This window comes from Pteropus medius, unplaced genomic scaffold (genome assembly GCF_902729225.1).
Source record: "Pteropus medius unplaced genomic scaffold, Ma_sr-lr_union100, whole genome shotgun sequence".
Classification (NCBI taxonomy): Eukaryota; Metazoa; Chordata; class Mammalia; order Chiroptera; family Pteropodidae; genus Pteropus; species Pteropus medius.
The window spans coordinates 5,875,162-5,891,596 of record NW_024351543.1 but is presented as its reverse complement, the minus strand read 5'-3'; the positions used below and the strand labels follow the sequence as shown (position 1 = coordinate 5,891,596).

The window sequence follows — 16,435 nt, the reverse complement described above, 5'->3', positions numbered from 1 at the left end:
CCCCTCTTGCTGCAGCCAGGCTTTCTCTGTTACTCAGCCTAAATAGCAGATAATGGCTTCCTCCAACAGCTCTCAGCTGTAAATTGTGTTTCCTCAGCTGTAAAATGAAGAAGTGGGATATTATGCTCTGTAAGCTCCCTCTAGCTCTGAAATTTGATGGACTTCTAATTGGAGTCCCACGTGACAGGATTCTGAGGAGTGGAAAGCCAACCTCCCTAGGTGTAGGGAGCAGAAGGGCTACAGGGAAGGCAGCTACAGGGGGAGGCTCAGAGGACTGAGGTGGGATCTCTTAGGGGTCCAGTGAGATCAATGACCTTGGCCGACTGGAGAAGAAATTTTGACAGGTGACATGGAGGAGGGCTCACCCTGACACTATACTTTTAGGCTGGCACTATCCACTAATGCCCTGATGGCTGACCGAACCAGCCAGGTTGTTGCTTACCTCTAATTAGCAATTATTTATGAATTTCTTCTGCCCTTTTGGTAGAAACTTTTATTTTATGGAAATGAGCCATATTTCCCCCGCTTTACATCTGTTTTCCCTCAGAGCACATCCTACTAGTCCTGGAGAAAATTTCAGCGTGGCTGTGGAACCACAGTATGACAACTATACACATGTACAGTAAGTCCTCACTTAACGTCACCAATAGGTTCTTTGAAACTTTGACTTTAATTGAAACGACATATAATTATTTTTTTACCTTACGATTTTACTATAGGCTTATTGCTATAAATAAGAATTAAGTTCCTATGGCATATTTCTGGTCACAAATTATAAAACCTAGTCTTCTGTTGGACTACTGACCACTTCCTATTCAATATTATAATTGCCTGTTTGACTGCTTGGACCCTCCACCAAATCAGAATTTTTAAGATAGCAGAGATTCTGTCTTCTTTACTCCTATATTTTCATCACCAGTATAGTGCCTATCACATAATAAGTGCTTATTTACATTTGTTGAACGATTGAGAATGAAGATGGGCTTTTGACATGTTTTGAGGAGCCTTTGAGATCTCCAAGTAAAAGTCTCTGTTAAGCCACTGGTTGTGTAAGGCAGAGCTCGGGAGGTTTTTCTGGGCTGGAATTAAGGAAAGTAGTTGATGCCATGGGCAGGAATGAGGTCAGTAAGTCAAAGTGTCTAGAGCAGGGCATTACTGACATTTTAGGCTGGATAGTCTTTGTTGTGGGGGGCTGTCCTGTATATTGCAGGATGTTCATTTAGCAGCATTTCTAAACTCTACATACTCGATGCCGATAGTACCCTTACAGAAACATCCAGAATAATGTTTGACCAAATATCTGGGCACTCCAGGGCCCAGTCAAGTTGATACATAACATTAATCATCACACCACTCTAAAAATTTCATTTCTTTTCAAAATATTATATAATATAGGCTTCACTGAGGTCTCTCAATGTATCACTACATGGGGAAAAAAAACTATTCAAAATCTCGTTTAAACAACACTCTTCTGTTTCAAAATACTACATTTTGCATGACTATGTTTAGCTGTGCTGTTCATAGGTAACCATTACATTTAAAGCAACTCACAGCTTGTTAGCTTCCAGGAACAAGAATTTTTAAACAAAGTCGTTTGTGGAAAAGCACTCTCCCCTGAGAGGCAGGGGAGTGGTTAGCAGCAAGGAACTTGGCCAAGGCTTGTTTGGGAAAGTGGGGTCTCTAACAGAGGCACACCCAGATCATGCCAAAAGAAGCAGAGAAATGAGTTACAGAGCAAAGGGAGGCTGGGTGGAAGCCCTAGTGACACCACTTGAGTAAGAATGACGGTTTGCAGAGAGCTATTAGTGGAGAATGAATTTATAGTGGTCAGTACAGCCTTTGTCAGTCAAGTCTCAGAGTCAGTCGTGAGCAACCAAACGCCATCTCTCCATGTAAACTAGGTAAGAATAATAGAGTGAGAAGAGGAAGAAGGAGCAACACATTTATCTTCTCCTAGAAAAATACCAAGAAAAAAAAAAGAAAGAAAAAGAAAAGAGAGTAGAATTGAGGTTTTTAAAATATTATCTAATTTAAATCGTTGAAGTAGAAATTATTATATACATTTCATAGAGGATAAAAATTGAGGCTTTGAGAGATTAAGCTACTTGCCCAAGGACATGGAGCTAATCAAAACTTAAACACTCAGTTTTCTCCCATTGCCGTTCATCATGCTGAAGGCAGCTGTTACAGATTGAATTGTGTCCTCCCCACTCCCTGCAATGTTTGTACGTCAAAGTCATAACCCCCAGTACCTCAGAATGCAACCTTATTTGGAGAGAGGATCTTTAGAGAGGTACCAAGTTAAAGTGAGGTCATTAGGGTGAGCTCTAATCCAATACGACTGGTGTCCTTATAAAAGGGGGACATTTGGAGACAGATACACATAGAAGGAAGACTGTACGAAGAGACATGAGGTAAATACGGCCCTCAGAAGGAACCAACCCTGCCAACATCTTGATTTCAGACTTCTAGCCTCCTGAAGAACTATGAAACAAATTTTTGTTATTTAAACCACCCAATTTGGGGGTAATTTGCTACAGCAAACTAATAAAGTGACTCTATAGTAAGGATTCAGTCAAGAAAACAAAAACCACACCAGTTATTTTTTACAGAAAGAATTTAACTAAAGAAATTAATTAAGGAGGTATTGGGGACTAAAAGGTAAAAGGGGAGCACTAGGTAACATAGAATTGCAGGAAGCAACTACCATCCCTAGGGATGAAGAAAAGGGAAGAGGTTGGGTTATTAGAATATAGGAGCTTAGAGGAGACCTGCTGAGCTGCAGCCCAGACTTGGAGGCTGCTTGTCAGTGTTGGTATCTCCAGGAGCTCAGACGAGGGACCCACCAAACTGGAACTCAGATCTCTGAGGACAGAGGGACAGCTAGCTGGGGCTGGTATCTCCAAGAGAAGACTATGAGTTTGGCTTAAAAGTGTGGAAACCAGAACCAATTGTCATCGACAGGGTGAAGAACTTTTCCTGGAGTGACACTGACAGGAACAGGCCTTGCTCTCCTGTTTGTATTTTTGTAATCTTTCCTTCTCCAAGAGCTACTTCCTCCCCACCTATAAATACATCTAAGTAGTCTCCCATCTGAAAAAAGGTTTCCCCAAATCCAGCTCCATTTTCACACTTTCATCTGCATGCATCTTTACTTCCTCACTTTCAGTCACCCCTCCACCCATGCATGTACTCTGGCATCTGTCACTATCGCTCACTTAAACGCCTTCCGTTGAGGTTCGGCAATGACAAAATGACTGAATTCATTGTGTACTTCTCTTACCTAACCTCTTGGTAGATTTTATTATTTTTTTCCCTTGTTTTAAAATTAATACACATCATTATAGACATTTCAGAAAATCAGAAAAAAATAAAATACATTTTTCAAAAATTCTGAAGGATTCTGAGAAGCCATGAGGCATACTGGGGTCCTTGGAGTAGACAACTAAAAATAGAGAATAGGAATTGAAAACATTTCAGGGAACACAAAAGGTTTACACTGAATTCTTTGGAGAATAGTTCTGGATAATTCAGCATCCTGAATACCTAATACTCAACCCCTTAACCCCCAAGATGTTTGAGGTTTATCACGTAATGCTAAATATCTATTTTAAAAATAATATATTTCCCCCCTTCTTTAACAGAGAATACCAAACACAGTTTATTCTTTTACTGATGGTTTAAGGTCATGATAAAGCAAATAGAAATAATAATAGAACTATATTTGTGACCTGCCTATTATGTGCCAGGCCTGTGCTAGGTAGGTATTTGACATATGCAACTCAAATGTCATCTCATGTAATTTGCACAACTCATCTGTGTTTTATAAAGGAGCAAACCGAGGCTCATAGAAGTGAAGGAGATTGTAAACTGTAGCCCATCTTCTAAGCGGCAGGGCCTAGATTTGAACCTGAAGCCTTATGCCTTTTCTGCTACCCCAAGCTGCATGCGCAGAGGGGAGAACACTGGGGTTAATTCTCTGTCTTCCTGGAGACCTTGGAAAAACCACTAGACTGCTCTAAAACTAAATTATAAAGCCTCAGCTGGGCTTTTTTTTTTTTTTTTTTTCAGAATGAAGATAACGAAGATGATGGTTCTTAGTATTTGGGTTTCAGAACAGTCTTTGTATTTGTTTGCTAGGGCTGCCATATCAGAAAACCACAGACTGGATGGCTTATTTTCTCAGTCTCTGGAGGCTGGAAGTCTAAGATCAAGGTGCTAGCAGTTTGGGTTTCTTCTGTGGCCTCTCTCCTCTTGTCACTGTGCCCTCACTTGGTCTTTTCTCTGTATGGATACATCACTCAGTCTCTCTGTGTCCTAATCTCTTCTTATAAGAATACCAGTCAGTCTGTATTAGTGCCATCTTTATAGCCTCATTTTAACTCAGTCACTTCTTCACAGGTCCTACCTCCAAATACAATTACATTCTGAGGTACTGGGGATTAGGGCTTCTACATACGAGTGTTGGGGGAGCAATTTAGCCCATAATGGTCTTTGGGGGGAAAAAAAAGTGTTGAGATCTAAAATCTTGGATTTTAGTTATCAAAAATTAATACCTCCAAAATACTCAGGGCATAAAATCATGTCACACTATTATTATTAAGTCATATTATTAAATTATAAATTCCACTTTTCATACTTGGTTTAAATTCCTCTGAATGTTCACTGAGTTCTAAGACACTGATCAATTATAATACTGGTTACAGGAACACACGAGAAATTTAAGACATGTTATCTTTACACTAAAGTCCCTGGATGGCATTGATGTTTTAAATGTTTATACTTCGTTTTTGTTGTACTTTTGATTCTTCCACTGCTATCACGCTATCAACAGTTTGTCTTACTGTTTGCAGTATACAACATGTCCCTTACCAACCCCAATATAGCCTAGAAATTTGATAACTGAGTGTATTTGAGTATGTAAATAAAAACAAATTGGCTTTATTTGAGGATTTAAGGAGCTTGCCTAGGAATGAATACTCTTTGCTATGTGTGGTTTCTATGAAACCTGTTTCAGTGACTTAGAGGCTGCTTGCTATCTCCTATCCCAAGCTTAGTTGAGATTGTTGAGGCTGCCCCATTCAACGCATGTTTGGGGTCCCTGAGACGTTCCCACATAGTAGAATCTTGGCAAGGAAAAATCTTGTGCCTGTCAGGAGAGGAGAGCCTTGACATTGGCAAGGGAAACTTGGGGATCTATTTAAACCCCCAAATTCATGAACACTATATTGGCTTATAGAGTGAGTAATATAACCTGATGTGTTTGTTCTATTCTTATCCATCTCACACTTTCTTATATCCCTTGACCAATCTCCTGGTTTGACCTAGACTTGATTGTTATTGCCTTGGGGTAGGTTTGTTACAACAAAATGCAAATAACAAAGCAGTCAGTTTTAGCTTTTGGGTTTCAAAATAAGCTTTGCAAGAAAAAAGAGTTTTGAGATCCAAAAAAGCTTGATCTTTAGATATCAAAAGCTAATACCCAAAATGACTCAGGGCATAAAATCATGCCAGCTTATATATTATTAAATTGTGAATCCCATGTTTCTAAAAGAGCAACATAGAAAGTCTCTCTTTGTTAGTTCTGGCTATTTAGTAATTAAAGAAAACAATAAAATATACTATTTCCATGCAGCTAGTCTAGTGAGAATACAACACGTAAGTTTTAAAAGAAAATGTGCCACAAATGATAGAGAGGAATTCCAGGAGGTGTCTAAGATCTGGTCCTCCATTCCAGGGTTGCACAGAGGGAAGAAAGAATGTCACCTAGGAGACCTGAAATGACCCTGTGCCCTTACACAAGCTAGGGAGGAAGGTAAACAGAGCTCTCCGAATCTGTTGGGGTGATTTGAGCCCAGGGAGTGGTAAGACTGCACACCAGTGAGACAGGGGTCACTTGAATGGTCTGGCCCTTGAGAGGGTGTGGGCCAAGAGGCCAGAAGCTGCCTCAGAGTCTCTGTGCACCCAGGCAGCAGATCTGGACCCTAAGAGCAGGTGGGCCAGCAGAAGCCCCATAGGGCCAGAGGGTAGGGGGGACGTCTTTAGAGATTCCAGGCATGCATCGGTGGTGATGACCCAGGGTTAGAGCATATCCTCCCCAATACACTTAACCAGAAGAAAAGAAAGAAAACAATGAACCCAGTGAGCAAACTCAGACTCTACTACACCATAGAAGGAGACTATGGATAGGACTCAAGTTCAGCACAGAAAAGGGAAGAATGTTCTTCCCCCAAGCCCCACCCCACCTCATGTCCTGAGGAATATGCTCCCACTGCACATATGATTTACCTTCTTTAAAGCTGTAAAGTATAACTGATTATCATGCTTCCTGTTAATACTTGTATTTCATGTCCTACACACTCCATTGAGATGCAGTTGCTAGCAGTCTGCTAGACACAATCTCTAGCTGAGCTACTCATTTCACTCATCAACTCAGAAGAGTCCCATACGTGCCTCAGTGTACCTGTCACCACAGGTTGGCCAGGGGGTATGATCCAAGTCCACTTGTTCACAAGGACCAGAACAACTCAAGCTATTACCAGCAAAATTATTTTTAAAAGAATTTAATAGAAGAACACCAGGGTATCTCATGGTCCTCCATAAGGCAGAAAAAAAAGCCAGTCCTTACACCAGAACCAGGCCACTGGAACCAGAACCAGGAGATCAGGAATCCAGCCTACGCTCCTCATTTCCTGGGCTGTCCACTCTCTGCGTGTTTCTGCGCCTCTGCTTCTCTAGTGTCTCCCTGAAGTAAAGCTTTCTCTTCTGTGTGTGCTTAGCTCCTTCACACAAGGTTAACGTGCAGTTTCTCAGCTCAAAGTTTAGGAGAGATGGCTAGAGGCTCTGGAGCTAATTTCTAACTCAAGGAGTTTTGTTTTGTTTTGTTTAATCTTTTTAGTAGGACTTTCAATTTTTCATTAAAGTCTCTTTCTAACTTTTAAGATTTTTTTCACAATTTATTTGTTTGTTTTATTATTATTTTTTTAATGGTGACATTGGTTAATGAAATCCAATAAGTTTCAGCTGTACACTTTAACAGTAAGGTATATATATATATATATATGTGTGTGTGTTTATACTGTGTGTTTACTACCCATAGTTAGATTTCTTTCTGTCACCACATATTTGACCCCCTTTACCCCATCTATCTCCTCCCTCCCCTCTCCTCTCTGGTAACCACTAATCTATAGTCCATGTCCATGAGTCTTTGTGTTGTTTGTCCTGCTCATTTGTTGCTTTTAGGTTTATATCCCACATATAAGTGATATCATGTGATTTTCAACCTGTTCTGTCTGGCTTATTTTGCTTAGCATGATTATCTTGAGTCCCATCCACGTTATCGCAAATGGCAGTATTTCATCTCTTCTGGTGGCTGAGTAATATTCTGCTGTATATATGTATCACAGCTTCTTTAGCCAATCATCTCTCGCAGGACACTTCAGTTGCTTCCATGTCCTAGCCACTGTGAATAATGCTGCTATGAACATCGGTGTGCAAATATCTTTTCGGATATGGGTTTTCAAGTCTTTGGGGTAAATACCCAGTAGAGGGATTGCTGGATCATATGGTAGGTCAATTCTTAGTTTTTTGAGGAATCTCCATACTGTTTTCCATAGTGGCTGTACCAATTTGCAGTCCCACCAGCAGTGTATGAGGGTTCCTTTTTCTTCACATCCTCTCTAGCATTTGTTATTACTTGTCCTGTTGATTATAGCTATTCTAACGGGTGTGAGATGGTATCTCATTGTGGTTTTGATTTGCATTTCCCTAATAGCTAGTGATGTTGAGCATCTTTTCATATATTTGTTGGCCATTTGTATGTCCTCTAGGGAGAAGTGTCTGTTCAGGTCCTCTGCTCATAAAACTTTTAAGATTTTAAACCAAAGAAAAAATTGAAAGAATAGCACATTAAACACTTGTGTACCTTTTAATTAGATTTACCAATTGTTATAACTCTGTGATGTTTGCTTGCTCTCTCTAATATATACACCTTTTTTCCTGAACCATTTGTAAAAAAAATAAATTGTACCTATCATGATATGTGATCCTCAATTTCTTCTTCACCTATGTCCTGAAAACAAGAACAATCCAGGAGACAAAATTGGGTTGACTCACACCCCAAATTGGCTCTCCTGGGGACAGGTATCCAGCTGGCTGTGATGTGGGGTCACCAGGCACAATACCAATTGCTCTGAGGTCCATCTCTTTGGGGGAGGAGTGGTACGGTTCTCAGGGGAGGACATGGCTGGGTGGGTATTCAAAACGATCCTCCTACATCCTGACTACTTTTATATCCTTTTCAGATTAAGGTGAGACATATATGAATAAAATATACCATATCATGACCCCTTGAGGTTGTATAAAAATAGCTGAAACTGCAAAACTGAAATCCACAACTGCCAAAGGTCTACTACATTTTGCAGTCAATCTCCCCTTGCTAAGTGTCTACAAAATGTTCTGCTCTTGACCACTTCCAGTGTTGGAATTCTGATACTGGAAGTTTTAGGAACAATCAAATACAGAATTCACTACCTACGAAAACATAAAATAGTTAAATAAATAGCTAGTAGTAATTGAGTGCTCACTCTGTGCTGGATACTATGCTAGGTGTTTTACATACATTACTCAATCTCATTCCCGTAAAAGTCCTGCGTGATATTATTATTGTTGCTGTTGTTATTGTTGTTGTTGTTATTATTCACATTTTACAGAAGAAACAAAGAAGCAAAGAACTTAGGTAACTAGTAAGTTGCAGGATTCTAATACCCCAGAACCTGTAGTTTTAACCACAACTCTATTCAAAATCATAAGCATGCCCTGAGTACTTATGGAAGCTATTCATTTCCCTCTCTGCCTATAGAGAAAGAAAACCAGAGCCTATTTTTAATAACAAAAGATGGAAATGTTCCTAATACTAAAAGCAGATAGTCTCAGACAACCCTTATCACTTTTACTGCAGGAAGTTCACTAGGGAACTATCATCACAGACTAAGTATTCTTGAGCCATTTAGCACTATCTCTGAACAGCCCCAAATAATTCAAGATCAACTAAAAGGTCACATGCCAGATAAAGGGAGGTTATCCTTTCCTTAAGAAGGTGTTGGTGTTGGAATGAAACCATTCTTTGTAATCACGGCCCTGCCTCAGCCAACGACATGTCAATGGGAGTCTATGAAGTGCTTAGCCAGATTTCAGATGATGCATTCCCCCACACTAACTGCGTGTTCTGAGGGGCCTTTCACAAGGACATTCTGGGTTAAGCAGTGCCCATGGAGTATACTTCTAATTACTCTCATCCTTGCAGAGTCCCCAAATTGTGACTCTTGTGATATATTTAATCTACAGACAAATTGATAAATATACTAGACTCCTGTCTCTGAACCTGATTGGGATACAAGGGTTGAATATTACCTCCCACTGAGCCCATCAGGATGCTTTGGCTGGTTCAGGGATTACTCTCAACATCACAGCCCCTTCTGGCTGCTTCATCAAGAGAACCCTTGCTCCAGACCATCCTGTGTTCATCCTGCACTGAGGCTGTATGTGCCAAGGACACCAGTTATGCTATAAGAGATCATCACTCTCTTTCCTGCTATCCATCTCATAGGAGATGAAATAGTTTCAACATATTGAGCTTTTCCCGAAACTCCTTATGATTAAGCCATGCAGATAATTTTCAAAACTTCGTTAAGCCTACTTGTGGTTTTTTTTCAAAGGAGTAGAATGTGTTCTGAAACTTCCTTTTTGCAGTGTAAGGTACCACTTCCTGTTATTGGCCTAAACTATACTCTTTCAAGTTTCTTTGGATGTCTTCTAGTAGAACGATTCTCATTTTAGTTGCTGAATTCCTTTGTAAAGGGAATATTTACCCCTGTGGTTAGCTAGCTTCTTTCAGGCTGCTTGGAAAAGATACCCCTATTAGTGAAAAAATGTGTTTATTGCAAGGATTTAAAATGTGAGCCAGGAGGCATTATCTCCATGTGGGCCATAGACTTCCAAGATTGAGCAGACCTGGCTTCAAGAGATCTGAAACCATAACTCAACATTGTTCTCACTCAGTCTGAACTCTAGTCACCCACTTTCCCTTTCGTCAGCTAGCATTTATTCTTCCAAAGACAGTGGATTGGATCAGTTTGTCACCCGCCCCCCTCTACTACAGAGCTCCCCTTATTCGTCAGACTCAGCGACTCTTGGTCTTAATTATGTCCAACCATACATCTTAGCTTTTGACTCCAGGAGAAATCCCTTGTTCCATCATTAAGGGCCAGGATAGCAGGATAAACACATGTCATCCTAGGGACATGACAAACATTTGAGACTTCATGGTGTATCTCCCAATTTATATTTACTAAGTTCTGTTTTATCACTCAAAGTTTTCTTCAGTGCAGGAAATGCTATGGCCACTGGTAAATTGTAGGAATTAAAGAGTTAACACATAAGGCCTGAGACCACCATCCTTAGAAACCCTAATACAAGGTTGGTCCATGACTGGCATCAGGAAACTTGAATTTCAGGATTCTCACCATTCCCAGAAATGATGAGAGTGGCTTATAGTGCCTAAACTGTGCAAACGGTATGGCTTATGCTGAACACTTGCTTTCCTTTTAAAAGTCCGGAATTCTGGTATGCACTGGACAGAGACTATCAAGATGACCAGTCCCTAGTAAAACCCCTGGGCACACAGTCCCTAATGAGCTTCCCTGGTAGACAACATTTCACTCATGTCTCAATTTGTGGCTAGAGGAGTTAAATGCATCCACTAGGAGAGGACTCTTGGAAGCTTGTACCTGGTTTCCTCTGGTCTTTGCCCCATGTGCCTTTTCCCTTTGCTGATTTTGCTTTGTATCCTCTCACTGTAATAAATTATCATTGTGAGCACAGCTACGTGACCACTCACGTGAATCCTAGTGAATCATGGAAACTGGGAGTGAGTGGTCTTGGGGACCCCCAATACACAGTCAGTTGGGTCCATATATTTTCATTCACATTGGAGTAGCACCATTCCTTACATTGAAAAAAGAAATTATAAGTCTATTCCTTGCAAAGATATTACATCCCCCACCCTCATACATCCATTACAGCTATTTAAGGTAGTAACTTGAAAGAGTCAGCTTTCTCTGTCCAGGGCATACCAGAATTCCGGACTTTTAAAAGGAAAGTAAGTAGCCATAAGTGACTAAAAATTGATGAGGGCAAAGAGGAGCCGTCAAGGGGACAGACCCAACTGGAGGGGGCTTCCAAGCAGCATCTCTGGTAGGCTCACTCTCAGCGGTATTAGCAGGTTAATGTTTACCATGAAAAGCCAGTAGAAATGAGCATTTTCTGCCACTTTCACACATTCTTAATGAGCCAAATTCTTCTACTGCGTGACCTTCGTGTGCAGGTCAGTTCCTTTAACAAGCTGCATTTATTCACTTCCATTTTTAGATTTTGCCGGCGCATTAAACATAATACCTGAGGATCTGAAAGAAGCACTGTCATTGCTCAAAAGAGTCTGGTTTACTCCTGGGGAGCAGCCAGTCCCTGAGAGAATCTCGGTCAGTGAGGTTTTATGATAAATGTCAGTGATTATGCTGATAACAGAGCGTTCTACCAAAAGTAGGCAGGGGAAGGCATTTTCTTTTCAGTGGAGAAAAAAAGCATTACCTGCTTTCTGCAAAGCCCAAGGCTGGTGCGTTAGCATCCTGCTTCTTCTCCCAAGTGTAGGAGATGGGAGAGAAGAGAGAAAGACAAAGGAAGGGTACTGGAGGGAGGGAAACTAAGAGGGAAGGGGAGGTTAAGAGGTTGAAATGAAGAGGCCAGAGAGGGAGGAAAGGCTCTCTTCAGTGTTGGGCTTTGGCCATGAAAATCCCTATCCCCAGGGTCTTCTCAGGGGAACCCCTACCTATCCAATGTCCTATGTCCCTGGGACAATTCTATTCTTCTGGTGTCCCAAGGTGGGAAAGAGCCCAGGAATCTGGCAAACTTCCTTGCAGTTTTAGTTTGCCCAGTCTTCCTTATTTGGAAAAACCTCCTCTCTCAATATCGTGTGGTTCGTGAAGCTGTTCGTGAAGCAGTGTGCTGCCTGCTATGGGGAAGGTGGTATATGACCCAGCCAACCACTGGACTTTTACTTTGGCAATATGTTTTTTCTGGCCAGAGCGGGAGGGCACATGACACAAACAAGACTAATCAGAATTCTTCCCTGGGATGGATATATGGATCTTGGGAAAATAAACGCTCTCTTCTTGCTGGGGTTCCAAAGCTAGCAGGATGCAAATTTGGGGACTTGTACTAGCCATCTCCTCAGACATAGAGAGAACCTAAAGCTGCAGGATAAGCTGAGAGTCTGATGAAAGAGAGACAGTGAAATCAAAAACTTACAGCATTGAGTCCTATATTCGTCATTTCCTGGGGCTTCCATAAAATATTAATGTAAAATTTAGTATAATTAAAATATATTAATGGCTTACAATAACAGGAATTTCTTCTCTCCCAGTTCTGGAGGTCGGAAGACTAATCAAGGTGTCAGTAGGACAGTGCTCCCTATGGAGGCTCTGGGGGAGGATCTGTTCCTTGCCTCTTCCAGCTTCTGGTGGCTGCCAGCATTCCCGGCTGCTCCTTGGCTTGCGGCCACAGCACTCCAATCTCTGCCTCCAAGTTCATGTGCTTTCTCAGTGTGTGTCTCTTCTCCTCTGTGTCTATTATCCTTCTGCCTTTCTTATTCAAGGATGTGTTTAGGGCTCACCTGGTTAATCCAGGATAAGCTCCTCCTCTCAAGATCCTTAACTTAATCACGTCTTTGTCATGTAATAGCATGTTCACTCATTTACATATGAAGTAGCATTTGTAGGTTCCAGAGATTAGGAAGTGATTAAATCTTGGTGGGGATGGAGGGAACACTTTTTTTTGGCCTACCATAATCTCATTCAAGTCTTTGAGACCTTAGTTGTGTAGCTCTTCCTTCAACTCCACGTACTCTAACTAGCCAATAAGTTTCCTCTTGGCTTAAGCTAGTATGAATTGAGTTTAGTCACTTGTATTAAAGGTGTCTTTAAATAATACACATCCCCAGGTCTCTAGCAGGCTGGGAAATGGAGGAGGCAGCCTGGTGCAGTGGATAGAACATCTGTTTTTCTGCAAGTGTTTGAGAAAATAATTTCCTTTTCCCAGCTTTGATGTTTCATAGCTCTTACAAATATTAGGCTTAAAAGATTGTTGTATTTATTTATGCTATTTTATTGTTTTAAACACTCTGTAATTATATTTTTGGCTTGATGATCAGTTGGAATTTTTTTCAATTGTGACCAAAATACCCAATCTAAGATGCTTTAACAAAAACAAGCAGGAAACAAAGCTAAAAAGTCTGGGGCTAATCAGGTCCAGCTCAGTTTGAGGCTCTGATGATAAAATTGGGCTCCACCTCTTGGCTCAGCCTCTGCAGAGCTGGTAGTATCTCAGGCCCCAGGAGGTGCCCCCTGCAGCTTCAGACTCACATTATCTTGTACCCAAGCCAGTGGAAGGAAGGTTGGTTTTCCTGATGGGTAGAACAAAAATCTTGGAATTGGATCTCATTGGCCCTATTGTCCTGACTTGTCAGATGCCTACTCCTGAACTGTGTCCAGGGGAATAAAATGCAGTGATTGGCTTCCCTAGATCATTGCTTTACTTCTAGAGTGGAGTAGAGCACACAGATAAAGAGTGAAAGAGGAATCGTATTCTAGAGGGAAAGTGGATATGGTTACCAGAAGCAAGGTGAAAGCATGCTGGCTGCAAAAGGAATAGATATGTACTGAATATCAAGAGGATTTCATGATGTGAAATTCCTTTATTTATTCAAATTAATTGGCCTGCCAAGCTTGTGATAAGTAGATTATCATAAATCATAGTTCCATGAATATAATATGAAATTTTATACTACTAATTTACAGAATGTTCAGAAATTAATTGAGGGGATTGTGTGGAGTTAGCATCTGTACACAGGGCAGGACAGGCATACATTGAAATCATATGTCGCTCATGAGTATGCTCAGGTTTCAGAAGAGGCTTACCTCCAGTGTCCTACGTTGTGGCAAAAAAAGTCTGGTTGGACCCCCAAGAGACCAATGAAATTGCTAATGTGAATTCCCATCAGCAGATATGGAAGCTGATCAAAGATAGACTCATCATCCAGGAGTCTGTGACTGTCCGTTTCCAAGCTCAATGCCAGAAAAACACCTTGGCTCGCAGGAAGGGCAGGCATAGGGGTATAGGTAAGCGACAGGGCACTGCCAGTCCTTGAATGCCTGAGAAGGTAACCTGGATGAGGAGGGAGAGAATTCTTCACTGACTGCTCAGAAGATACGGTGAATCTAAGATTGATAGCCTCATGCATCACAGCCCGTACCTGAAAGTGAAGGGCAACGTGTTCAAGAACAAGCGGATTCTCATGGAACACATCCACAAGTTGAAGGCAAATGAGGCTCGCAAGAAACTTCTGGCTGACCAGGCTGAGGCCTGCAGGTCTAAGATCAAGGAAGCACACAAGCACCGTGGAGAGTGGCTCCAGGCCAAGGAGGAAATCGTCAAGACTGAGCACGGAAAAAGAGACCAAGAAACAAAGTTCCACCTGTCTTACCTGTGCATAGTGGCCTTGGTGATTACATAGATCAATCATTCAATAAAATAGCCTTCCTCCGCCTAAATAAATAAATATGTTGCTCTGTATAAGTCAATAAACACACGAATGAATATTTAATAAATACTTTATTTCTCCGAGTTGCTGATGAAAGCTTCCTATCACAGGTGCTCTCAATGATTCAACAAAATGACACAATGAATGTGATTAATGTCACGATAATATGATTAACAATAATAAATATTGTACTCAATTCTAGAACTGTTCTTTTGACCTAAATGTGAAATTTTCTTTTCTGTAGTGGTGGTCTTCAGACTGTATGGTGGCATACCCCCACCAGCAACAATGGACTAATATATTATGCATGTTATAAAACATACACAAAATATAAAGTAACAAGATAAAGATAAAATAAGCAACAACTAAAAACACTTCAGTTTACTTGTTAATGGTCAAAAACCTTTTGCTCTCAAGGGAAAAAATAATAAACTTAGTGAGGATAATATTTTTATTTCATTTAGAAATATTTGCTTAACATTTTGTGATAGAGTTGAAGATCTGATTCTCAGTCGAGTTTTTTTTTTATATTCCCTTTTACGACTACAGAAGAGAAAAAGATAACTCACTGTTATAGACTGCATTGTGTTTACCCAAAATTCATGTTGAAGCCCTAACCCCCAATGTAGCTGTATTTGGAAATAGGGCCTTTAATGAAGTAATTAAGGTTAAATGAGGTGAGAAGGATGGAGTACTGTGATTGGACTGTGTCCTATAAAAAGAGGAAGAGGGATACACGCACACAGAGAAAAGGTCATGTGAGGACTCAATGAGGAGGGGGTTGTCTGCAATCCGAGGACAGACATCTCAACCAACCCTGCTAGCACCTTGACTTTGGACTTGCAGCCCCTAGAACTGTGCAAAAATATGGTTGGTATGTAAGCCAACCAGTCTGGTATTTTGTATGGCAGCCCTCGCTGACTAATACATCCAAATATATGTAGATCTAGATGGAAGATGTGCAGTATAGGCTCACTCATAAAATTACAGCATTCATTTTTCGGTTCTGTAAACCAATCATGCAAAAGTTTCAGTCAAAATTTGGCTAGTAAATTTCCATCTGCTCCAGAAATTATTTGTTCTTCAAAAGAATTGAAACTTGTTATATTTTTATATTTTTCATAAATAAGAAAATAAACCACTAGAACTCTTTGTTGGAAGGCTTTTAAATAAGTTAGAAAATTTTGTCAAAATTTTTTAAATGTGCATATATGAGTTTTTATGGGTGCCACACCTTTATTGTTTTAAACGACAAAATCATCTAATGCTGAACATTTCCAAGGATCCAATTTCAAAATATTTTCTTCATGGCGCACTTTTTTAAAAGCTATTATTTTCAGATTCATTATTACATCACAAACTTTCACTGAAGTGGTAGATCGTGTGTGGATTATTTTTTTTAACTGATAGGTAGCAGTCTACTTGTTATCATATAAAAAGATAGCAAATTTGGAACTGCCATCTTTATGTCAAAGAAAAATTTGTGTTTTCAAGTTCGACATTTACCGCCTCTGTCTCAAGATCATTTGTAAGCCTCAATGTGCTATAGTGTATTTTCATAGTCACTTCCCATATCATAACTATTACAAATATTCTGCTATATGTCCATTTATAAAATTAACCACATCAGTGACTTTCTATAAAATGCTCTGGCTTCAGTGTCTTCGCTGCAGTAGCTCATTTGTGAATGGTACAGCCAAGAATTCCACGTGTGAGGGTGACTGTGCAACTTTACCCTGAATCTTTCCAATCTGCTTAAAACAGCCATTCCTTTGTGGCTTC

The 16,435-nt window shown here is 40.4% G+C and overlaps 1 pseudogene; it reads left to right on the top strand.

Annotated features, from left to right (window-relative positions):
• The first annotated feature begins 13,998 nt into the window (after positions 1-13,998).
• Positions 13,999-14,862, top strand: LOC120586674 (60S ribosomal protein L19-like; annotated as a pseudogene).
• The last annotated feature ends 1,573 nt before the right edge of the window (positions 14,863-16,435 follow it).